We start from the raw sequence: 24428 nt of genomic DNA, 5'->3' as shown, positions 1-24428 counted from the left end.
GTCTTTTTCTCACTCAGTCTGCCTTTCCTTCTCAGTCTCACACTTTCTGTCTCTCGTTGTCTCTAACTCGCTGTCTGTCTCTCCCTGTTTGTCGGTTTGTCTCTGTCTCTCAATGTGTCTGTCGACTTCTCCTGGTGTCCAGTTCTGTTCACAGTAACACGATTCCTGCTCTGACAGAACTGGTACCCGTCAGTTCCTCGTTAGTATAGTGGTGAGTATCCCTGCCTGTCACGCGGGAGACCGGGGTTCAATTCCCCGACGGGAAGGCAGTTGTTTCAAGATGTCGAATTTTACTTCTATTTCTTGGAAGAGATGCATATTAAAAAGTTCCAGAGCAATATCGAACTGTAAAAATACAGGTGGAGGAGATTGCCTCGTCCAGATTTTTAGCAAACGGAGAATTTTTCAGGAGTCTTTGGCCGTCTGCTGCACAGAGATGGATGACTGAGTTTTTTCTGAGTAAAGTTTAAAAAGGCAGCGACACAGTAGTCGTGGCCGAGTGGTTAAGGCGATGGACTAGAAATCCATTGGGTTATCCCGCGCAGGTTCGAATCCTGCCGACTAAGATTCTCAGCATTTTTCATTCCATTTCACAATTTAACCGGTTCTCTGCCAAACTGATCCTGAGATAAATGGAATAACGACCCACACCTTTCAACACTGACATTTGTTTCTCATTTTTATGAACCTGCAATATTCACGATACATCCGTTTAAAAAATCGCAACAATCAGTCAAATTTGCGACAGTGATTCAGCCTGTCTATCCCTCGAGATGTCTAAGGCATCTCTGCATGCCCGTTGGTGCGTGTAAATTTTTGGATATGTGTGTGTGTCTCTGTGTCTGTCTATCTCTGTGTATGTGCAACTGTCTGTGGAAATCATCACCATGTATTTGGTATATCCTGGAACTTATAAAAAAGACTTGGGGAAAATAATACGGTTGTGAACTTTTGTATCGGCTTTGGTTCAGTGGCAGCATTCTCGACTGAATCGGGAGTTTGTCTGTTCAAGTCGCACTCCTGAGACTTGAGCATTATCATCTTGGCTAACACTCAAGTGCAGCACTTGGGGAATTTTGCAATGTTGAAGCTGTTGACTTTCGGATTGAAATGTTAAATTGAAGCTCCGTCTGCACCCTCGGGTGGATATGAAAGGTCCCAGTGCATTACTCGAAACAGAGTCGGAAAGTTTCCCCCGTGTCAATATTCCAAAAATGTTCGTAAATACTCACTAAAAGATGATGTGCATGTGTTTCTATGTGGCCTTAAACTTCAAAAAGTTTTTCCACCATGGGTTCTTCCCCACTCCTGGTTTCTATTTATTTGAACACAGATTTCCTCCCATTAAGGCGATGGAGTAGAAATCCATTGGGATTTTCCCACGCAGGTTCGAATCCTGCCGACTGCGATTTTCAGCATTTTCCATTCAATTTCACCAGGTCTCTGCCAAACTGATCCTGAGATAGATGGAATATCGTCCCACACCTTTCACCACTGGCATTTTTTTTCTCATTTTTATTAATCAGCAATATTTACGATACATCCATTTAAAAAATCGCAACAATCAGTCAAAGTTGCGACAGTGATTCAGCCTGTCTATCCCTCGAGATATCTAAGGCATCTGTGCATGTCCGTTGGTGCGTGTACATTTTTGGTTATGTGTGTGTGTGTCTCTGTGTCTGTCTATCTCTATATATGTCTCTGTGTATGTGCAATTGTCTGTGGAAATCATCACCATGAATTTGGTACATCCTGGAACTTATAAAAAAGACTTGGGGAAAATAATACGGTTGCGAACTTTTGTATCGGCTTTGGTTCAGTGGCAGCATTAGCGACAGAATCGGGAGCTTGTGTGTTCAAGTCGCACTCCTGAGACTTGAGCATATCATCTTGGCTAACACTCAAGTGCAGCACTTGGGGAATTTTGCAATGTTGAAGCTGTTGACTTTCGGATGAAATGTTAAATTGAAGCTCCGTCTGCACCCTCGGGTGGATATGAAAGTTCCCAGGTCATTACTCGAAAAAGAATCGGATAGTTGCCCCCGTGTCAATATTGCGAAAAATGTTCGTAAATTCTCACTGAAAGCCGATGTGTATGGGTTTGTATGTGGCGTTGGGGTTGAAGCCCAGATGCTCACAGAGACAGAATGTAGGGTCCCACCGGACCAGGATAGCCGAGTGGTTAAGGCGTTGGCCGTAAAATTCAATGTTTTTTTTCCCCGTGGGTTCGTACCCCACTCCTGGTACCTCTTTAATTTAACACGGATTTCGTCCCTTTCCAATCAGTGATACCGGATTTTCATCGGTTGAATCAGCAATTTTATGTAAATATGTGACACTCTCAACCGATAATGAAATGAAATTGTGAAATGTATCTGTGTCGCTCGGTTTCTGCCTCTCTCTCTCTCTTCAGAGAGCTGTGTATGTGTTTGTATGTTTGAGTCTTTGTCTCTCTCAGTCTGACTCACTCTGTCTGTTCCTGTTTCTCTGTTTGTCTCTGTCTCTCAATCTGTCTCTTTCTCACGTTGCCCACGTCTGTTCCAATGGGATTCTCTCAGACTCTTTGTCTGACTGGCTCTCTCTTTCCCATTATTTCGGTCTGTCCATGTCTTTGCCTGCCTCTGTTAGTCCCTGCCTGTAAGCTGAGAAGTATTTCCATCATTTTCTGTTTTAGTCTCTATCGCTCTCTTTCTCTGCCTGTTTTTCTCCTTGTCACTGACTGTATCATTGTGTTTCTCTCACTCTTACCTCTCTCTCTTAATAGATCACACATACACACATCTCTGTATATGTGTGTGTTTGTGTCTTTTTTGTCACTCAGTCTGCCTCTCCTTCTCAGTCTTACACTTTCTGTCTCTCGTTGTTTCTATCTCGCTGTCTGTCTCTCCCTGTTTGTCGGTATGTCTCTGTCTCGCAATGTGTCTGTCGACTTCTCATGGTGTCCAGTTCTGTTCACAGCTCGCTTCCTGCTCTGATAGAACTCATGCTCGTTAGTATAGTGGTGAGTATCCCCGCCTGTTCCGCCGGAGTCCGTGGTTCTGCTTCCCGACGCGGTGGCAGCATTTACAAAATGCAGAATTTTACTTCTGTTTCTTGGTGTTGATTCATATTAAAAAGTTCCACAGCAATATAGAACAGTACAAATACAGTAAGAGGAGATTGCCTCTTCCAGATTTTTAGCAAACGGAGACTTTTTCCTGATTCTGTGGCCGTCTGCTGCACAGAGATGGATGACTGAGTTATCTGAGTAACATTTAATGATGCAGCGAGCCAGTAGTCGTGGCCGAGTGGGTTAGACAATGGACAACAAATCTATCGGGGTTTCTCTGAGCAGTTTTGAATCCTGCCGACTATGTTTCACAGCATATTTCATTCTGTTTCACAATTTAACCACGTTACTGCAAAACTGATTCTGAGATAGATGGAGCAACGTCCCACATCTTTCGACGCAGCCGCTGTTTTCTTTCTTTCATTAATTTGCAGTATTCACGATACATACGGATAGAAAAACGCAAAAGGCAGCCACAGTAGCGACAGTGACACTGCCTGTCTATCCATCTATTTTTCGAAGGCAACCTGTGTTTATCTTGATCTGGGTGTCATGGTACATCAGTCATTGAAAGTTGCATGCAGGTGCAGCAGGTGGTGAAGAAGGCAAATGGCATGTTCGCCTTCATAGCTAGGGGATGTGAGCATAGGAGCAGGGAGGTCTTACTGCAGTTGTACAGGGCCTTGGTGAGGCCACACCTGGAATATTGTGTTCAGTTTTGGTTCCCGAATCTGAGCAAGGAAGTCCTTGCTATTGAGGGAGCACAGCGAAGGTTCACCAGCATGATTCCCGGGATGGCAGGATTTACATATGAGGAGAGACTGGATCAACTGGGCTGGTGTCCACTGGAGTTTAGAAGAATGAGAGGGGATCACACAGAAACATATAAAATTCTGACGAGATTGGTCAGCTTAGAGGCTGAAAGAATGTTCTCGTTGTTAGGGAGTATGAGAACAAGGATTACAGTCTAAGAGTAAGGAGTAAGCCATCTAGGACCGAGATGAGGAGAAACTTCTTCACTCAGAGAATGGTTAAACTGTGACATTTTCTACCGCAGAAAGTCGTTGAGTCCAGTTCGTTAGATATATTCAAAAGGGAGTTAGATATGGCCCTTACGGCTAAAGCGATCAAGGGGTATGGAGAGAAAGCAGGAAAGGGGTACTGAGGTTAAATGATGAGCCATGATCGAAGGGCTGAATGGCATATTCCTGCACCTAATTTCTATGTCTCTATGTTTCTATGTTGATGCGTGCAAAGTTTTGGTTATTGTGTGTGCGTGTGTCTGTGTATGTCTATCTGTATGTATGTCTCTGTGTATATGCAACTGTCTGTGGAAATCATCACCATGAATTTGGTACGTCCTGGAACTTTAAAAAAAACCTCGGGAAAATAATACGGTTGTGAACTTTGGTATCGGTTTTGGTTCAGTGGCTCCATTCTCGACTGAATCAGGAGGTTGTGTGTGTAAGTCCCACTCCTGATACTTGAACACATCATCTTGGATGACACTCAAATGCACTATTTGGGGAATGTTGCATTGTTGAAGCTGTTGACCATCGGCTGAAATTTTAAATTGAAGCTCCATCTGCACCCTCGGGTGGATGTGAAAGTTCCCAGAGCCTTAGTCGAAAAAGCATCGGAGAGCAGCGCCCGTGTCAATATTACGAAAAATGTTCGTGAATGCTCCCTGAAATCCAATGTCTCTGTGTGTCGCTGTGGGGGTGGAGCTGAAGCCCAGATTCTCACAGAGGCAGAGTCCAACCACTGACAGAATCAGGATCAGGATGGCTGAGTGGTACAGGCGTTGGACGTAAAATGTAATGGATTTATACCCGCGGGGCTGCAAACCCCACTCCTGGTAATTCCTTAATTAAACAGAGATTTTTCCCATCCTGCTCAGTGATACCTGATTTTCATCTGCTGAATTTCCAATTTTCTGTAACTATGTGACACTCTGAGCCGATAATGAAATGAAATTGTGAAATGTATCTGTGTCGCTCTCTCCCTTTAGAGAGCTGTGTATGTGTTTGTGTGTTTGAGTCTTTGACTCTCTCAGTCTGACCCACTCTGTCTGTCCCTGTTTCACTGTTTGTCTCTGTCTCTCAATCTGTCTCTTTCTCACGGTGTCCAGTCCTGTTGCAATGGGATTCTCTCAGACTCTCTGTCTGACTGTCTCTCTCTGTCCCATTATCTCTGTCTGTCCATGTCTTTGCCTGTCTCTGTTAGTCGCTGTCTCTAACCTGATAAGTATTTCCATTATTTTCTGTTTTTGTCTCTGTCTCTCTCTCTATCTGTCTTTCTCTCTATCTGTCTCCCTCTTTGTCTCTCACTTTCTCGCTGTCCTTTTCTCTGGTTCTCAATGTGTCTGTCACTTTCTCACGGTGTCCAGTGCTGTTCGAATGGAATTCTCTCAGTCTCTCTGTCTGACTGTCTCACTCTTTCCCATCATCTCTGTCTGTCTATGTTTCCGCCTATCTGTCTCTCTTTGCCTGTCGCTGGTAATTCCTGTCTCTAACCTGCTGAGCATTTCCATCATTTTCTGTTTATATCTTTGCCTCTCTCTCGATCTGTCGTTCTCTCTCTATCTGTCTCTCTCCTTGTCACTGTCTTTATCACTGTCTTTCTTTCACTCTTTCCCTCTCTCTCTTTATTGATCACACACACACATCTCTGTATATGGAGGTGTTTGAGTCTTTTTCTCAGAGTCTGCCTGACTTTTCAGTCTCACCCTTTCTGTCCCTCGTTGTCTCTCTCTCTCGCTATCTGTCTCTACTGTTTGTCTCTGTCTCTCAATGTGTCTGTCGACTTCTGATCACAGCTCGATAACTGCTCTGATGCAACCCGTACCCTCGTCCGTATAGTGGTGAGTATCCCCGCCTGTTACATTGGAGAACCGGGTTCATATCCCCAACAGAAAAGCAGCTTTTTCAAAATGTCGAATTTTACTTCTGTTTCTTGGCATCGATTCATATTAAAAAGTTTCAGAGCAATTTCGAACAGTAAAGATACAGCAAGAGGAGATTGCCTCTTCCAGATTTTTTGCAAACAGAGACTTTTTCAGGATTCTGTGGCCGTCTGCTGCACAGAGATGGATGACTGAGTTTTTTCTGAGTAACATTTAAAGTGCCAGAGACGCAGTAGTTGTGGCCGAGTGGTTAACGCGATGGTCTTGCAATCCTTTGGGTTTTCCCTGCGAATGAAGAATTCTGCCGGCTACGATTCTCAGCATTTTTCATTCCATTTTACAATTTAACCAGGTTTTTGCAAAACTGATTCTGAGAAAGGCGGAAGAACGTCGCACACCTTACAACACTAACATCTATTTCTCATTTTTAAGCAATATCTCAATATCTGCAATATTCAAGATATATACGGATAGAAAATCGCAAAAATCAGCCAAAGTAGCGACAGTGATTCAGCCTGTCTATCCCTCTAGATGTATAAGGCATCTGTGCATGTCCCTTGGTGCATGTATATTTTTGGTTATGTGTGTGTGTGTGTGTGTCTGTGTCTGTCTATCTGTATATATGTCTCTGTGTATGTGCAACTGTCTGTGGAAATCATCACCATGAATTTGGTACGTCCTGGAACTTTTAAAAAAGTGTTGGGGAAAATAATACGATTGTGAACTTTGGTATCTGCTTTGGTTCAGTGACAGCATCCTCGACTGAAAAACGAAAAAGCAAGACAAAGTAGCGACAGTGACCCTGCCTGTCTATTCATCTATTTGTCGAAGGCAACCTGTGTATATTTTAATCTGGGTGCCATGGTACATCAATCATTGATTGTTGGTATGCAGGTGCAGAAGGCGGTAAAGAAGGCAAATGGCATGTTCGCCTTCATAGTGAGGGGATTTGAGTATCGGAGCAGGGAGGTCTTACTGCAGTTGTACAGGGCCTTGGTGAGGCCACACCTGGAATATTGTGTTCAGTTTTGGTCTCCAAATCTGAGGAAGGACGTCCTTGCTATTGAGGGAGTACAGCTAAGGTTCACCAGCATGATTCCCGGAATGGCAGGACTGACATATGAGGAGAGACTTGATCAACTGGGCTGGTATCCACTGGAGTTTAGAAGAATGAGAGGGGATCTCATAGAAACATATAAAATTCTGACGAGATTGGACAGCTTAGAGGCTGGAAGAATGTTTCCCTTGATGGGGTGTTCGAGACCAAGGATCATAGTCTAAGAATAAGGTGTAAACCATTTAGGACCGAGATGAGGAGAAACTTCTTCACTCAGAGAGTGGTTAACCTGTGAAATTTTCTACCGCAGAATGTCGTTGAGGCCAGTTCGTTAGATATATTCAAAAGGGCCCTTACGGCTAAAGGGATCAAGGGGTATGGAGAGAAAGCAGGAAAGGGGTACTGAGGTTGAATGATGAGCCATGATCTTATTGAATGGTGGTGCAGTCTCGAAGGGCCGAATGGCATATTCCTGCATCAAATTTCTATGTTTCTATGTTTCTATGTTGATGCGTGTATATTTTTGGTTATTGTGTGTGCGTGTGTCTGTGTATGTCTATCTGTATGTATGTCTCTGTGTATGTGCAACTGTCTGTGGAAATCATCACCATGAATTTGGTACGTCCTGGAACTTTTAAAAAAACTTGGGGAAATAATACGGTTGTGATCTTTGAGATCGGTTTTGGTTCAGTGGCTCCATTCTCGACTGAATCAGGAGGTTGTTTGTGTAAGTCTCACTCCTGAGACTTGAACCCATAATCTTGGCTGACACTCAAATGCAGTACTTGGGGAATGTTGCATTGTTGACGCTGTTGACCATCGGCTGAAATTTTAAATTGAAGCTCCATCTGCACCCTCGGGTGGATGTGAAAGTTCCCAGAGCCTTCGTCGAAAAAGAATAGGAGATTTGCGCCCGTGTCAATATTAAGAAACATGTTCGTAAATGCTGCCTGCAATCCTGTGTGTCTGTGTGTCGCTGTGGGTGTGGAGCTGAAGCCTAGATTCTCACAGGCAGAGTCCAACCTCTGACAGGATCAGGACCAGGATGGCCGAGTGGTAAAGGCGTTGGATTTAAGATGTAATGGGTTTATACCCGCGTGGGTTTGAACCCCAGTCCTGGTAATTCCTTAATTAAACGTAGATATTTCCCATCCTGCTCAGTGATACCCGATTCTCATCTGCTGAATCTTCAATTTTCTGTAACGATATGACACTCTGAGCCGATAATGAAATGAAATTGCGAAATGTATCTGTGTCGCTCGGTCTCTGCCGCTCTCTCTCTTTCAAGAGCTGTGTTTGTGTGTTTGAGTCTTTGTCTCTCTCATTCTGACACTCTCTGTCTGACTGTCTCTCTCTTTCCCATTATCTCTGTCTGTCCATGTCTTTGCCTGTCTCTGTTAGTCCCTGACTCTAACCTGATAAGTATTTCCATTATTTGATGTTTTTGTCCTTATGTCTCTCTCTCTCTATCTGTCTTTCTCTCTATCTGTCGCCCTCTTTGTCTCTCTCTTTGTCTCTGTCCTTTTCTCTGTCATTCCATCGCTATTTTTCTCCCTCTCTTTATGGCGCACGCAAATACATCTCTGTGTATGTATGTGTTTGAGTCTTTTTCTCATTCAGTCTGATCATCCCTTTCAGACTCAAACTTTATGTCTCTCTTTGTCTCTATCTCACTGTCTGTCTCTCCCTGTTTCCCTGTTTGCCTCTGGTTCTCAATGTGTCTGTCTATTGCTCACAGTGTCCAGTTCTGTTCGAATGGGATTCTCAAAATCTCTCTGTCTGACTGTCTCACTCTTTCCCATCATCTCTGACTGTCTACGTTTCTGCCTGTCTGTCTCTCTTTGCCTGTCGCTGGTAGTTCCTGTCTCTAACCTGCTGAGTATTTCCATCATTTTCTGTTGAAATCTTTGTCTCTCTCTCTATCTGTCGCTCTCTCTATCTGTCTCTCACCTTGTCACTGTCTTTATCACTGTCTTTCTCTCACTCTTCCCCTCTCTTTTTATAGATCACACTTACACATCTCTGTATATGTAGGTGTTTGAGTCTTTTTCTCGCTGTCTCTGACTGACTTTTCAGTCTCACCCTTTCTGTCTCTCCTTGTCTCTCTCTCATTGTCTGTCTATCCCTGTTTGTCGGTTTGTGTCTGTCTATCAATGTGTCTGTCGACTTCTGTTCGCAGCTTGATTACTGCTCTGACGCAACACGTTCCTTCGTCCGTATAGCGGTGATTATGCCCCCCTGTTACGCGGGAGCACCGGATTCAATTCCCCGATGGCAAAGCAGCTTTTTCAAAATGTCGAATTTTTCTTCTGTTTCTTGGTATAGCTTCATATTAAAAGGTTTCAGAGCAATATAGAACAATAAAAATACAGCAAGAGGAGATTGCCTCTTCCAGACTTTTTGCAACGGAGACTTTTTCAGGATTCTGTGGCCGTCTGCTGCAAACAGATGGATGACTGAGTTTTTTCTGAGTAACATTTAAAGTGCCAGAGAGGCAGTAGATGTTGCCGAGTGGTTAAAGCGATGGTTTAGAAATCGATGGGTTTTCTGCGCGTAGGTTCGAATCCTGCCGACTACAATTCAAAGCATTTTTCATTACATTTTACAATTTAACCAGGTTTTTGCAAAACTGATCCTGAGATAGGCGGAATAACGTCCCACACATTTCATCACTGACATCTATTTCTCATTTTTATTAATCTGCAATATTCATGTTACATACGGATAGAAAAACGCAATAATCAGCCAAAGTAGCGACAGTGATTCAGCCTGTCTATCCCTCTATATGTCAAAGGCATGTCTGTTGGTGCATGTATATTTTTGGTTAAGTGTGTGGGTGTGTGTGTCTCTGAGTCTGTCTATCTGTATATATGTCTCTGTGTATGTGCAACTGTCTGTGCAAATCATCACCATGAATTTGGTATGTGCTGGAAATTTTTAAAAAGACTTGGGGAAAATAATACGGTTGTGAACTTTGGTATCGGCTTTGGTTCAGTGGCAGTATCGTCGACTGAAAAACGCAAAAGACAGCCAAAGTTGCAACAGTGACCCTGCCTGTCTATCCATCTACTTGTCTAAGGCAATCTTTGTATATCTTGATCTGGGTTTCATGATACATCAGTCATTGATTGTTGGTATGCAGGTGCAGCAGGCGGTGAAGAAGGCAAATGGCATGTTCCCCTTCATAGGTAGGGGATTTGAGTATAGGAGCAGGGAGGTCTTACTGCAGTTGTACAGGGCCTCCATGAGGCCACTCCTGGAACATTGTGTTCAGTTTTGGTCTCCGAAACTGAGGAAGGACATCCTTGCTATTGAGGGAGTACAGCGAAGGATCACCAGCTTGATTCCCGGGATGGCAGGACTGACATATGAGGAGAGACTGGATCAACTGGGCTGGTATCCACTGGAGTTTAGAAGAATGAGAGGAGATTTCAAAGAAACATAGAAAATTCTGACGAGATTGGACAGCTTAGAAGCTGGAAGAATGTTCTCGCTGCTGGAGAGTTCGGGACCAAGGATCACAGTCTTTGAGTAAGGGGTAAACCATTTAGAAACGAGCTGAGGAGAAACGTTTTCACTCAGAGAGTGGTTAACCTGTGAAATTTTCGAATGCAGAAAGTCGTTGAGGCCAGTTCGTTAGATATATTCAAAAGAGAGTTAGATATTGTCCTTACGGCGAAAGGGATGAAGGGGTATGGAGAGCAAGCAGGAAAGGGGTACTGAGGTTGAATGATCAGCCATGATCTTATTGAATGGTGGTGCAGGCTCTAAGGGCCGAATGGCATATATCTGCACCTAATTTCTATGTTTCTATGTTGATGCGTGTATATTTTTGGTTATTTTATGTGTGTGTGTGTCTGTGTATGTCTACCTGTATGTATGTCTCTGTGTATGTGCAACTGTCTGTGGAAATCATCACCATGAATTTGGTACGTTCTGGAACTTTTTAAAAAACTTGGGGAAAATAATACGGATGTGAACTTTGGTATCGGTTTTGGTTCAGTGGCTCCATTCTCGACTGAATCAGGAGGTTGTGTGTGTAAGTCCCACTCCTGAGTCTTGAACCCATCATCTTGGCTGACACTCAAATGCAGTATTTGGGGAATTTTGCATTGTTGAAGCTGTTGACCATGGGCTGAAATTTTAAATTGAAGCTCCATCTGCACCCTCGGGTGGATGTGAAAGTAGCCAGAGCATCACTCGAAAAAGAATAGGAGAGTTGCGCCCGTGTCAATATTGAGAAAAATGTTCGTGAATGCTCCCTGAAATCCGATGTGTCTGTGTGTCTGTGGGGGTGGAGCTGAAGCCCAGATTCTCAGAGAGGCAGAGTCCAACCACTGACAGGATTGGGACCAGGATAGCAGAGTGGTGAAGGCGTTAGACTTAAGATCTAATGGGTTTATACCCGCGTGGGTTCGAACCCCACTCCTGGTAATTCCTTAATTAAACAGAGATTTTTCCCACCCTGCTCAGTGATACCCAAATTTCATCTGCAAAATCTCCTATTTTCTGCAACTATGTGACACTCTGCGCCGATAATGAAATGTCTCTGCCGCTCTCTCTCTTTGGAGAGCTGTGTATGTATTTGAGTCTTTGGCTCTCTCTAACCCTCTCTGTCTGTCCCTGCTTCTCTGTTTGTCGCTGTCTCTCAATCAGTCTCTTTCTCACGGTGTCTAGTTCTGTTGCAATGGTATTCGCTCAGACTCTCTGTCTGACTGCCTCTCTCTGTCCCATTATCTCTGTCTGTCCATGTCCTTGCCTGTCTCTGTTAGTCTCTGTCTCTAACCTGATGAGTATTTCCATTATTTTCTGTTTTTGTCTCTCTGTCGCTCTCTCTATCTGTCTTTTTCTCTATCTGTCTCCCTCTTTTTCTCTCTCTTTGTCCCTGTCCTTTCCTCTGTCATTCCATCACTATTTTGCCCCCTCTCTTTATGGAGCACGCAAATACATCTCTGTGTATGTATGTGTTTGAGTCTTTTTCTCATTCAGTCTGATCCTCCCTTTCAGTCTCAAACTTTCTGTCTCTCTTTGTCTCTATCTCGCTGTCTGTCTCTCCCTGTTTCCCTGTTTGTCTCTGGTTCTGAATGTGTCTGTGTCTTTCTCACGGTGTCCAGTTCTGTTCGAATAGGATTCACTCAGTCTCTCTGTCTGACTGTCTCACTCTTTCCCATCATCTCTGTCTGTCTATGTTTCTGCCGATCTGTCTCTCTTTGCCTGTCGCTGGTAGTTCCTACCTCTAACCTGCTGAGTATTTCCATCATTTTCTGTTTATATATTTGTCTCTCTCTCTATCTGTCGATCTCTCTCTATCTGTCTCTCTCGTTGTCACTGTCTTTATCACTGTCTTTATCTTACTCTTTCCCTCTCTCTCTTTATAGATCACACACACACATCTCTGTATATGTAGGTGTTTGAGTCTTATTCTCACTCAGTCTGCTTCACTTTTCAGTCTCACCCTTTCTGTCTCTCGATGTCTCTCTCTCTCGCTTGCTGTCTATCCGCGTTTGTCGGTTTGTCTCTATCGATCACTGTGTCTGTCGACTTCTGTTGACAGCTCGATTACTGCTCTAAGGCAACCTCGTCCGTATAGTGATGATTATCCCCGCTTGTTATGCGGGAGAACCGCGTTCAATTCCCTGACGGCGCAGCAGTTTTTTCAAAATGTCGAATTTTACTTCTGTTTCTTGGTACAGATTTTATTAAAAAGTTCCAGAGCAATATAGAACAGTAAAAATACAGCAAGATGAGATTGCCTCTTCCAGATTTTTTGCAAACGGTGACTTTTTCAGGATTCTGTCGCCGTCTGCTGCACAGAGATGGACGACTGAGTTTTTTCTGAGTAACATTTAAAATGCCAGAGACGCAGTAATTGTGGCCGAGTGGTTAAAGCGATGGACTAGAAACACTTTGGATTTTCTGCGCGTAGGTTAGAATCCTGCCAACTACGATTCTCAGCATTTTTCATTCCATTTTACAATTTAACCAGGTTTTGGCAAAACTGATCCTGAGATAGATGGAATAGCGTCCCACACCTTTCAACACTGATATTCTTTTCACATTTTCATTAGTCTGCAATATTCACGATACATACGGATAGAAAAATGCAAAAATCACCCAAAGTAGTGACTCAGCCTGTCCATCCCTCGATATGTCTCAGGCATCTGTGTGTGTCCGTTGGTGCATGTATATTTCTGGTTATGTGTGTGTGTGTCTCTGTGACTGTCTCTCTGTATATATGTCTCTGTGTATGTGCAACTGTCTGTGGAAATCATCACCATGAATTTGGTATGTCCTGGAACTTTTTCAAAAGACTTGGGGAAAACAATACGGTTGTGAACTTTTGTATCGGCTTTGGTTCAGTGGCAGCACTCTCGACGGAAAAACGCAAAAGCCAGCCAAAGTAGCGACAGTGACACTGCCTGTCTATCCGTCTATTTGTCTAAGGCACTCTGTATATCTTGATCTGCGTGTCATGGTACATCTGTCATTGAAAGTGGGCATGCAGGTGCAGCAGGCGGTGAAGAAGGCAAATGGCATGTTCGCCTTCATAGCTAGGGGATTTGAATATAGTAGCAGGGAGGTCTTCCTGCAGTTGTACAGGGCCTTGGTGAAGCCACACGTTAAATATTTTGTTAGTTTTGGTCTCAAAATCTGAGGAAGGACGTTCTTGCTATTGAAGGAGCACAGCGAGGGTTCACCAGCTTGATTCCAGGGATGGCAGGACTGACATATGATGAGAGACTGGATCAACTCTGCTAGTATCCACTGGAGATTAGAAGAATGAGAGGGGATCTCATAGAAACATATAAAATTCTGACGAGATTGGACAAGTGAGAGGCAGGAAGAATGTTCCTGTTGCTGGGGAGTTGGAGAACCAGAGTCATAGTCTAAGAATAAGGGGTAAGCTATTTAGGACCGAGATGAGGAGAAACGTCTTCACTCAGAGAGTGGTTAACCTGTGGAATTCTCTACCGCAGAAAGTTGTTGAAGCCAGTTCGTTAGATATATTCAAGATGGAGTGAGATATGGCCCTTACGGCTCAAGGAATCAAGGGGTATGGTGAGAAAGCAGGATATGGGTACTGAGGTTGAATGATCAGCCATGATCTTATTGAATGGTGGTGCAGGCTCGAAGGGCCGAACGGCCTACTCCTGCAACTAATTTCTATGTTTCTATGTTGATGCGTGTATATTTTTGGTTATTTTATGTGTGTGTGTGTCTGTGTATGTCTATCTGTATGTATGTCTCTGTGTATGCGCAACTGTCTATGGAAATTATCACCAAGAATTTGGTATGTCCTGGAACTTTTTTAAAAACTTGGGGAAAATAATACGGCTGTGATCTTTGGTATTGGCTTTTTTCAGTGGCTCCATTCAGAAGCTCGTGTGTGTAAGTCCCTCTCCTGAGACTTGAGCGCATCATCTTGGCTGACAATCAAATGCAGTACTTAGGGAATTTTGCATTGTTGAAGCTGTTGACCATCGGATGAAATGTGAAATTGACGCTCCGCCTGCTCCCTCGGGTGGATGTGAAAGGTCCCAGAGCATTACTCGAAAAAGAATAGGAGAGTTGCACCCGTGTCAATATCACGAAAAATGTTCGGAAATGCTCCCTGAAACCCTCTGTGTATGTGTGTGTCTGTGGGGGTGGAGTTGAAGCCCAAATTTTGACAGAGACAAAACCCGTTTCTGCCAGGATGGCCGAGTGGTTAAGGTGTTGGACTTAGATCCAATGGATTTATAACTGTGCGGGTTAGACCCCCACGCCTGGTAATTACTTAATTAAACAGAGACTACTTCCCATGCTGCTCAGTGATACCCGATTTTCATCTGTTGCATTTGCATGTTTCGGTGACACTCTAAGCAGATCATGAAATGTATCTGTGTCGCTCAGTCTCTGCTTCTCTCTCTCTCTTGAGAGAGCTGTGTATGTGTTTGAGTCTTTGTCTCTCGAAGTCTGCCTCTGTCTCTTTCTCACTGTGTCCAGTTCTGTTCCAAAGGGATTCTGTCTGACCGTCTCTCTCTTTCCCATCATCTCTGTCCATGTCTTTATCTGTCTGTGTTGGTCCCTGTCTCTAACCTGATGAGTCATTCCATCATTTTCTGTTTTTGTTTCTATGTCTCTCTCTATCTGTCTTTCTCTCCATCTGTCTCCCTTTTTGTCTCTGTCTTTTTCTTGTCATTCCATCACTATTTGCCTCCCTCTCTTTATGGAGCACGCAAACACATCTCTGTGTATGTAAGTATTTGAGTCTTTGTCTCACTCAGTCTGACCCTCCCTCTCAGTCTAAAACTTTCTGTCTCTCTCTGTCTCTATCTCGCTGTCTGTCTCTCCTTGTTTCCCTGTTTGTCTCTGTCTCTCAATGTGTCTGTCTCTTTCTCACGGTGTCCAGTTCTGTTCGAATGGGATTCTCTCAATCTCTCTGGGTGAATGTCTCTCTCTTTTCCATCATCTCTGTCTATGCCTCTGCCTGTCTGTATCTCTTTGCCTGTCGCTGTTAATTCCTGTCTCTAACCTGCTGAGTATTTCCATCATTGTTTGTTTATATCTTTGTCTCTCTCTCTATCTGTCGCTCTCTCTCTATCTGTCTCTCTCCTTGTCACTGTCATTAACACTGTCTTTGTCTCACTCTTTCCCTCTCTCTCTTTATAGAGCACACACACATATCTCGGTATATGTATGTGTTTGAGTCTTTTTCTCACTGCGTCTGCCTCTCCTTCTGAGTCTCACACTTTCTGTCTCTCGTTGTTTCTATCTCGTTGTCTGTCTCTCCCTGTTTGTCGGTTTGTCTCTGTCTCTCAATGTGTCTCTCTACTTCTCATGGAGTTCAGTTCTCTTCACAGCTCGATTCCTGCTCTGACCAAACCCACATTCGTTGGTATAGTGCTTAGTATCCCGGCCTGTTATACAGGGTTTCAATTCCCCAACAGGCAGGAAGCTTTTTCAAAATGCATGATTTTACTTCTGTTTCTTGGGAAAGATTCATATGAAAAAGTTCCAGTGCAATGCAGAACAGTAAAAATACAGGAAGAGGAGATTTTTTCAGAATTCTGTGTCATCTGCTGCAGAGAGGTGGATGACTGAGTTTTATCTGAGTAACATTTGAAGAAATAACGAGTCAGTAGTCGTGGACAAGAGGTTACAGCGATGGACTAGAAAATCCATCGTATTTTCCCTGTGCCGGTCGTATCCTGCCGACGACGATTCTCAGCATTTTACATTCCACTTCACAACTTCACCAGGTCTCTGCAAAACTCATCCTGAGATAGGCGGAATAAAGTCCCACACCTTTCAAAACTGACATTTTTTAAATCATTTTTATTAAACTGCAATATTCACGATACTAAAGTATAGAAAAACGCAAAAATCAGCCAAAGTTGCGACAGTGATTTTGCCTGTCCATCCCTCTATATGTCTAAGACATCTGTGCATGTCGGTTGGTGCGAGTATATTTTTGCTTATGTGTGTGCGTGTCTGTGTCTATCTATCTGTATGTATATATATCTGTGTATGTGTAACTGTCTGTATAGTTCATCATCATGAATTTGGTATGTCATGGAACTTTTTAAAAAGACTTGAGGAAAATAATATGATTGTGAACTTTGGTACGGCTTTGGTTCAGTGGCGTTATTCTCGACTGAATCAGGACTTTGTGTGTTTAAGTCCCACTCCTGAGACTTGAGCAGATAATCTTGGCAGACACTCAAGTGCAGTTCTTGGGGAATTTTGCATTGTTGAAGCTGTTGACTTTCCGAAGAAATGTTAAATTAAAGCTCTGTCTGCACCCTCGGGTGGATCACAGCATTACTCGAAAAAGAATAGGAGAGTTGCCCCCGTCTCAATATTACTAAAAATTTTCCTAAATGCTCACTGAAACCCGATGTGTATGTGTGTGTCTGTGGGGTGGAGTTGAAGCCCAGATTCTCAGAAACTGAATCGAAACACTGGAAGGACCAGGATGGCCGTGTGGTTAAGGCGTTGGCCTTAAAATTCACTGATATTTTCCCACGAGAGTTCGTACCCCACTCCTTGAACCTCTTTAATTTATCATTGATTTCCTCCCATGCTGATCAGTGACACCTGATTTTCATCTGTTGAATCAACAATTTTCTGTAACTCTGTGACACTGAGCCGATCATGAAATTAACTTGTGAAATGTATCTGTGTATCTCAGTCTCTGCCTTTCTGTCTTTAGAGAGCTGTGCATGTTTTTGTGTGCTTGAGTCTGAGTCTGCCTCTCTCTGGCTCACTCTCTTTGTGCCTGTTTCTCTGTTTGTCTCTGTCTCTCAATCTGTCTCTTTCTCACGGTGCCCATGTCTGTTCCAATGGGATTCTCTCAGACGCTCTGTCTGAATGTCTCTCTCTTTCCCATCATCTCTGCCCATGTCTTTGCCTGTCTCACTTTGTCCCTGTCTCTAACCTGATGAGTATTTTAATCATTTTCTGTTTTAGAAACACAGAAACATCGAAAATAGCTGCAGGAGTAGGCCATTAGGCCCTTCGAGACTGCGCCGCCATTCAATATGTTCATGGCTGATCAATCCTTTAGTTCCCCTTTCCTGCTTTCTCTCCATACCCCTTCACTCCCTTATCCGTAAGAGCCATATCGAACTCCCTCTTTAATATATCCAATAAACTGGCATCAACAACTCTCTGCGGCAGGGAATTCCACAGGTCAACAACTCTGTGAGTGAAGAAGTTTCTCCTCATCTCAGTGCTAAATGGCCTACCCCTTATCCTTAGACTATGTTCCCTGGTTCTGGACTTCCCCAACATCGAGAACATTCTTCCCGCATTTAACCTGTACAGTCCCGTCAGAATCTTCTATATTTCTATGAGATCCCCTCTCATCATTCTAAACGCCAGTGAATAAAGGCCCAGTTGATCCAATCTCTTCTCATGTGACAATCCTGCCATCCCTGGAATCAGTCTGTTGACAATATCGGACCGAGTCAGCATGGATTTATGAAAGGGAAATCATGCTTGATGAATCTTCTGGAATATTTTGAAGATGTAACAAGTAGAGTGGACAATGGAGAACCAGTGGATGTGGTGTATTTGGACTTTCAATAGGCTTTTGACAAGGTCCCGCACAAGAGATTGGTGCACAAAGTCCAAGCGCATGGTATTGGGATTAATGCACTGACATGAATAGAGAACTGTTTGGCAACTGGTTTGCTGCACTCCCTCAATAGCAAGAACGTCCTTCCTCAGACGAGGAGACCAAAACTGAACAAAATATACCAGGTCTGGCCTCACTAAGGCCTTGTACAACAGCAGTAAGGTCTCCCTGCTCCTATATTCAAATCCCCTAGCTATGAAGGCCAGCATACCATTTGCCTTCTTTACTGCCTGCTGTACCTGCGTGCCCACTTTCAGTGACTGATAAACCATGACACCCAGGTCTCGTTGCACCTCCCCTTTTTCTAGTCTGCCGCCATTCAGATAATATTCTGCCTTCGTGTTTTTGCCCCCAAAATGGATAACCTCACGTTTATCAACATTATACTGCATCTGCCATATATTTTCCCACTCACCTAATCTTTCCAAGTCACCCTGCAGCCTCTTAGCATCCTCCTCACAGCTCGCACCGCCACCCACTTTAGTGTCATCCGCAAACTTGGAGATATTACACTCTATTCCTTCAACCAAATCGTTAATGTTTATTGTAAAGAGCAGGGGTCCCAGCACTGAGCCCTGTGGCACCCCACGAGTAACTGCCTGCCATTCTAAAAAGGACCTGTTTATCCCGATTCTCTGCTTCCTGTCTGCCAACCAGTTCTCTATCCAGGTCAGTACATTAATCCCAATATCATGCACTTTGATTTTGTGCACCAATCTCTTGTGCGGGACCTTGTCAAAAGCCTATTGAAAGTCCAAATACACCACATCCACTGGTTCTCCCTTGTCCACTCTACTCGTTACAACCTCAAAAAATTCCAGAAGATTCGTCAAGCATGATATCCCTTTCATAAATATATGCTGACTCGGTCCGATCCTGTCACTGCTTTCCAAATGGGCTGCTATTTCATCCTTAATGATTGATTCCAACATTTTCCCCACTATTGATGTCAGGCTAACGGGTCTATAATTTGCTGCTTTCTCTCTCCCTCCTTTTTTAAAAAGTGCCATCACATTAGCTACCCTCCAGTCCATAGGAACTGATCCAGAATCGATAGATTATTGGAACATGATCACCAATGCATCCACTATTTCTAGGGCCACTTCCTTAAGTACTCTGGGATGCAGACTATCAGGACCCAGGGATTTATCGGCCTTTATTCCCATCAATTTCCATAACACAATTTCCCGCCAATAAGGATATCTTTCAGTTCCTCATTCTCACTAGACTCACAGTCCCCGAGTACATTTGGAAGGTTTTTTGTTTCTTCCTTTGTAAGGACAGAACCGAATTATTGTCTCTATCTCTCTCTATATCTGTCTTTCTCTCTATCTGTCTCCCTCTTTGTCTCTCTCTTTGTCACTTTATTTGTCACTGTCTTTCTCTCACTCTTTCCCTCTCTCTTTTTATAGAGCACACACACACACACCTCTGTATATGTATGTGTTTGAGTCTTTTTCTCACTCAGTCTGCCTCTCCTTCTCATTCTCATACTTTCTGTCTCACGTTGTTTCTATCTCGCTGTCTGTCTCTCCCTGTTTGTCGGTTTGTCTCTGTCTCTCAATGTGCCTGTCGACTTCTCATGGTGTCCAGTTCTGTTCACAGCTCGATTCCTGCACTGACAAAACAAATACCCGTCAGTTCCTCGTTAGTGTAGTAGTTAGTATCCCTCCCTGTCACGCGTGAGGTAGGCGTTCAATTCCCCGACGAGGGTGCAGCTTTTTCAAAATGTTGAATATTACTTTGATGTGGCCTGGAAATTTATAAAAAGACTTGGGGAAAGTAATATGGATGTGAGCTTTGGTTCAGTGGCAGCATTCTCGACTGAATAAGGAGGTTGTGTGTGTAAGTCCTACTCCTGAGACTTGAGCATATAATCTTGGCTGACACTCAAATGCAGTACTTGGGGAATTTTGCATTGTTGAAGCTGTTGACTTTTGGATAAAATGTTAAATTGAAGCTCTATCTGCACCCTCGGGTGGATGTGAAAGTTCCCAGAGCTTTGCTCAAAAAATAATAGGAGAGTTGCCCCTGTGTCAATATTACGATTAATATTTGAAAATGCTCATTGAAAACCTGTCTATGTGAGAGTGGAGCTGCAGCCCATATTCTCACAGAGACAAAATCCGAATGCTGACAAAACCAGGATGGCCGAGTGGTTCAGGCGTTGGACGTAAAATCCAATGCGTGTATAGCTGCGTGGGTTTGAACCCCACTACTGGTAAATCTTTAAATTCAAACCGATTTCCTCCCATCCTGCTCAGTTATACCTGAATATATTCTGTTGAATCTGTCCATGTCGATAATTTTATAACATTCTCAACTGACAAAGAAATGGGATTATGCAATGTTTCTGTGCCTCTCACTCTCTGTCTTAAGAGAGCTCTTTATGTGTTTGTATTTGAGCCTGACTCACTCTGTCTGAGGAATTACAAGCTGAATTTAGGGAGCTGGGAGCTAAATTAACAAATACGACCTCAAAGGTAGCAATTTCAGGATAGCTACCACTGCCACCTGCTAGTCAGAGTAGGAATCGCAGGATAGCTCAGATGAATGTGTGGTGCAGAAGGGAGGGGTTCAATTTCCTGGGACATTGGAACCGGTTCTGGGGGAGCTGGGACCAGTGAAAACCAGACGCTCTGCACCTGGGCAGAAGCAATGTCCACAGGGGAGAGTTTGCTCGTGTTGTTAGGGAGGGGTTGAACTAATATGGCAATGGGATGCGAACCTATGCAGGGAGACAGAGGGAAGTAAAATGGGGGCTGAAAAGTAAAAGTGGAGGGCAGAGAAACCCAAGGCAAAAATCAAAAAGGGTCACATTGCAGCCAAATTCTAAAGGGACAAGGTGTGTTAAGATAACAAGCCTGAAGGCACTGTGCCTAGATGCGAGGAGTATTCGTAATAAGGTGGACAAATTAACTGCACAGGCAGCAATTAATGAATATGATGTATTGGCATCACGGAGAAATGGCTCCAGGGTGACGAAGGCTGGGAATGCAACATCCAGGGATATTCACCATTCAGGAAGGATAGACAGAAAGGAAAAGGAGGTGGGGTGGCATTGCTGGTTGAAGAGGAAATTAACGCAATAATAAGGAAGGACATTCATATGGATTCTGTGTGGTTTGAGCTGCGGAATATCAAAGGGAAGAAAACGCTAGTGGGAGTTGTGTATCACCAAACAATCGTAGTGAGTTTGGGGACAGCATCAAACAAGAAAGTAGGGATGTGTGCAATATAGGTACAGAAGTTATCATGGTCGACTTTAATCTACATATAGATTGGGTTAACCAAACTGGTAGCGATACGGTGGAGGAGGACTTGCTGGAGTGTATTCGGGATGGTTTACTCGACCAATATGTCGAGGAACCATCTAGAGGGCTGGCCATCCTAGACTGCTTGATGTGTAATGAGAATGGACTAATTATCAATCTTGTTGTGCGAGGCCCCTTGGGGACGAGTAACCATAATAAGGGAGAATTCTTTGTTAAGGTGGAGAGTGAAACAATTAATTCTGAGACTGGGGTGTTGAACTTAAGGAAAGGTATCTTCAATTGTATGAGACATGAATTGGCTAGAATAGACTGGGAAATGATACTGAAAGGGTTGACTGCAGATAGGCAATGGAAAACATTTAAAATCTCATGGATAAACTTCAACAATTGGACATCCCTGTCTGGAGTAAAAAATAAAACGGGAAAGGTGGCTCAACCGTGGCTAACAAGGTAAATTAAGGATAGTGTTAAATCCAAGGAAGAGGCATATAAATTGGTCAGAAAAAGCATCAACCTGAGGACGGGGAGAAATTTAGAATTCAGCAGAGGAGGACAAAGCGTTTAATTCGGAGGAGGAAAATAGAGTATGAGAGGAAGCTTGCTGGGAAGAAAAAAACTTCTGTAGATATGTGAAGAGAAAAAGATAAGTGAAGGCAAACGTAGGTCCCTTGCAGTCAGATGCAGGTGAATTTATAATGGGGAACAAAGAAATGGTAGACCAGTTGAACATATATTTTGGCTCTGCTTTCACGAAGGAAGACACGCATAACCTTCTGGAAATAGTACGTGACCGAGGGGCTAGTGAGAAGGAGGAACTGAAGGAAATCCTTATTTGTGGGAAATTATGTTCGGAAAATTGATGGGACTAAAGGCCGATAAATCCCCTGGACCTGATGAAGCATCCCAGAATACTTAAGGAAGTGGCCGTAGAAATAGTGGATGCATTGGTGATCATTTTCTAACAGTCCATCGACTCTAGATCAGTTCGTATGGACTGGAGGGTAGCGAATGTAACACCACATTTTGAAAAAGGAGAGATAGAGAAAACGGGTAATTACAGACCAGTTAGCCTGACATCAGTGGTGAGGAAAATGTTGGAATCAATTATTAAAGATGAAATAGCAGCACATTTGGAAAGCACGAACAGGATCGGTCCAAATCAGCATGGATTTATGAAAGGGAAATCAAGCTTGACAAATTTTTTAGAATTTTGTGAGGATGTAACTAGCAGAGCGGACAAGGGAGAACCAGTGGATGTGGTGCAGTGGGACTTACAAAAGACTTTTGACAAGGTCCCACACAAGAGGTTGGTGTGCAAAATCAAAGCTCATGGCATTGGAGGTAATGTATTGATGTGGATAGAGAACTGCTTGACAGAGTCGGGATAAACGGGTCCTTTTCACAATGGCAGGCAGTGACTAGTTGGGTGCCGCAGGGCTCAGTGCTGGGACCCCATCAATTTACAATATACATCAATGACTTAGATGAAGGAATTGTGTATAATATCTCCAATTTTGCAGATGGCATTATGCTGGATGGCGGTGTGATATGTGAGGAGGATGCTAAGAGGCTGCAGGCTGACTTGGACAGGTTAGGTGAGTGGGCAATTGCGTGGCAGATGTCGTGTAATAACGATAAATGTGAGGTTATGCACTTTGGTGGCAAAAACACGAAGGCAGAATATTATCTGAATGGCGGCAGATTAGGAAAAGGGGAAGTGCAACGAGATCCGGGTGTCATGGTACTTCAGTCATTGAAGGTTGGCATGCAGGTGCAGCAGACAGAAAGAAGGCAAATAGCATGTTGGCCCCATATCTTGGGGATTTGAATATAGCAGCAGAGCAGTCTTGCTGCAGCTGTACTGGGCCTTGGTGAGGCCTCACCTGGAATACTGTATTCAGTTTTGTTCTAATCTGAGGAAGGACTTTCTTGCTATTGAGGGAGTGCAGCGAAGGTTCACCTGATTGATTTCCGGAATGGCAGGACTGACATATGAGGAGAGATAGGATCGACTGGGTCTGTATTCACTGGAGTTTAGAAGAATGAGAGGGGTCCTTAGAAACATAAAATTCTGATAGGACTGGGCAGGTTAGATGCACGAAGAATGTTCCCGATGTTGGGGAAGTCCAGAACCAGTGGTCACAGTCTGAGGACAAGGGATAAGCCATTTCGGACCGAGATGAGGAGAAACGTCTTCACTCAGAGAGTTGTTAACCTGTGGAATTCTCTTCCGCAGAACGTTGTTGATGCAAGTTCATTAGATATATTCAAGAGGGAGTTGGATATGGCCCTTAAGGTAAAGGGATCAAGGGGTGTGGAGCGAAAGCAGGAAAGGGGTACTGAGGTGAATGATCAACCATGATCTTATTGAATGTTGGTGCAGGTTTGAAGGGGCGAATGGCCTATTCCTGCAACCTTTTTCTATGTTTCTATGTTTCAGAGTGCATGCATCTAATGGCCCAGTGTGCTGTGCCATTTATTTCAACTGGGTACTATTTATTGAACCTGTAACTCGCCCGCTTTGTATCTGATCCATATTGTGTTTCACCTGACCAATCATCCATCTCCCATAGGCATGACATGTGTCTCTTTTCCTGTCATCGGCATCGTCCTCTCAATTCCTGCTTATTTTGCTCGTTAATTGTTCGTGCATAGCCTTCCAATATGGATACACCGTCTAGAATTTTTTTTGGATGTTTTAGATCCTAACTCTGAAGATTCTATCCCAATCCTGGCTTGTTTCCTGATTAGTACCTCCGTTGTTCCCCTCAAATTATCTACACCTGCCTGGATCGCCTGTATATCTGGTGCATCTACTAGAGATGTCACTGTAAAGTTAATACGTCATTTGCTATAGATCTCCTCTGTCCTCCTTCTTTGTGTCTCAGCTTCTTGTGTTACTCCCTTGCTCCTGATGTGTCACTAGCTATTCTCAGGATTGTGTCTAGCAATCGTGTTTACAACGCTTTAGTCTTGTGGCTAATTTTTTCTGGCAGGTATAGGGCTGATTAATTTATGCT

General features: G+C 43.6%; 4 non-coding genes across 4 annotated transcripts; all 4 read left to right on the top strand.

Annotated features, from left to right (window-relative positions):
- The first annotated feature begins 194 nt into the window (after positions 1–194).
- Positions 195–266, top strand: trnad-guc (transfer RNA aspartic acid (anticodon GUC)). The gene has a single exon. It is a non-coding gene; the product is annotated as a tRNA-Asp (tRNA).
- Positions 267–485: 219 nt separating this feature from the next.
- trnas-aga (transfer RNA serine (anticodon AGA)) lies at positions 486–566 on the top strand. Its single transcript has one exon. It is a non-coding gene; the product is annotated as a tRNA-Ser (tRNA).
- Positions 567–8050: 7484 nt separating this feature from the next.
- trnal-uaa (transfer RNA leucine (anticodon UAA)) lies at positions 8051–8133 on the top strand. Its single transcript has one exon. It is a non-coding gene; the product is annotated as a tRNA-Leu (tRNA).
- Positions 8134–11362: 3229 nt separating this feature from the next.
- trnal-uaa (transfer RNA leucine (anticodon UAA)) lies at positions 11363–11445 on the top strand. Its single transcript has one exon. It is a non-coding gene; the product is annotated as a tRNA-Leu (tRNA).
- Positions 11446–24428: the final 12983 nt, after the last annotated feature.

This window comes from Pristiophorus japonicus, chromosome 23, assembly GCF_044704955.1.
Source record: "Pristiophorus japonicus isolate sPriJap1 chromosome 23, sPriJap1.hap1, whole genome shotgun sequence".
NCBI classification, from domain to species: Eukaryota; Metazoa; Chordata; class Chondrichthyes; family Pristiophoridae; genus Pristiophorus; species Pristiophorus japonicus.
The sequence above is the reverse complement of the archived record's forward strand: the minus strand, read 5'-3'. Positions and strand labels throughout refer to the sequence as shown.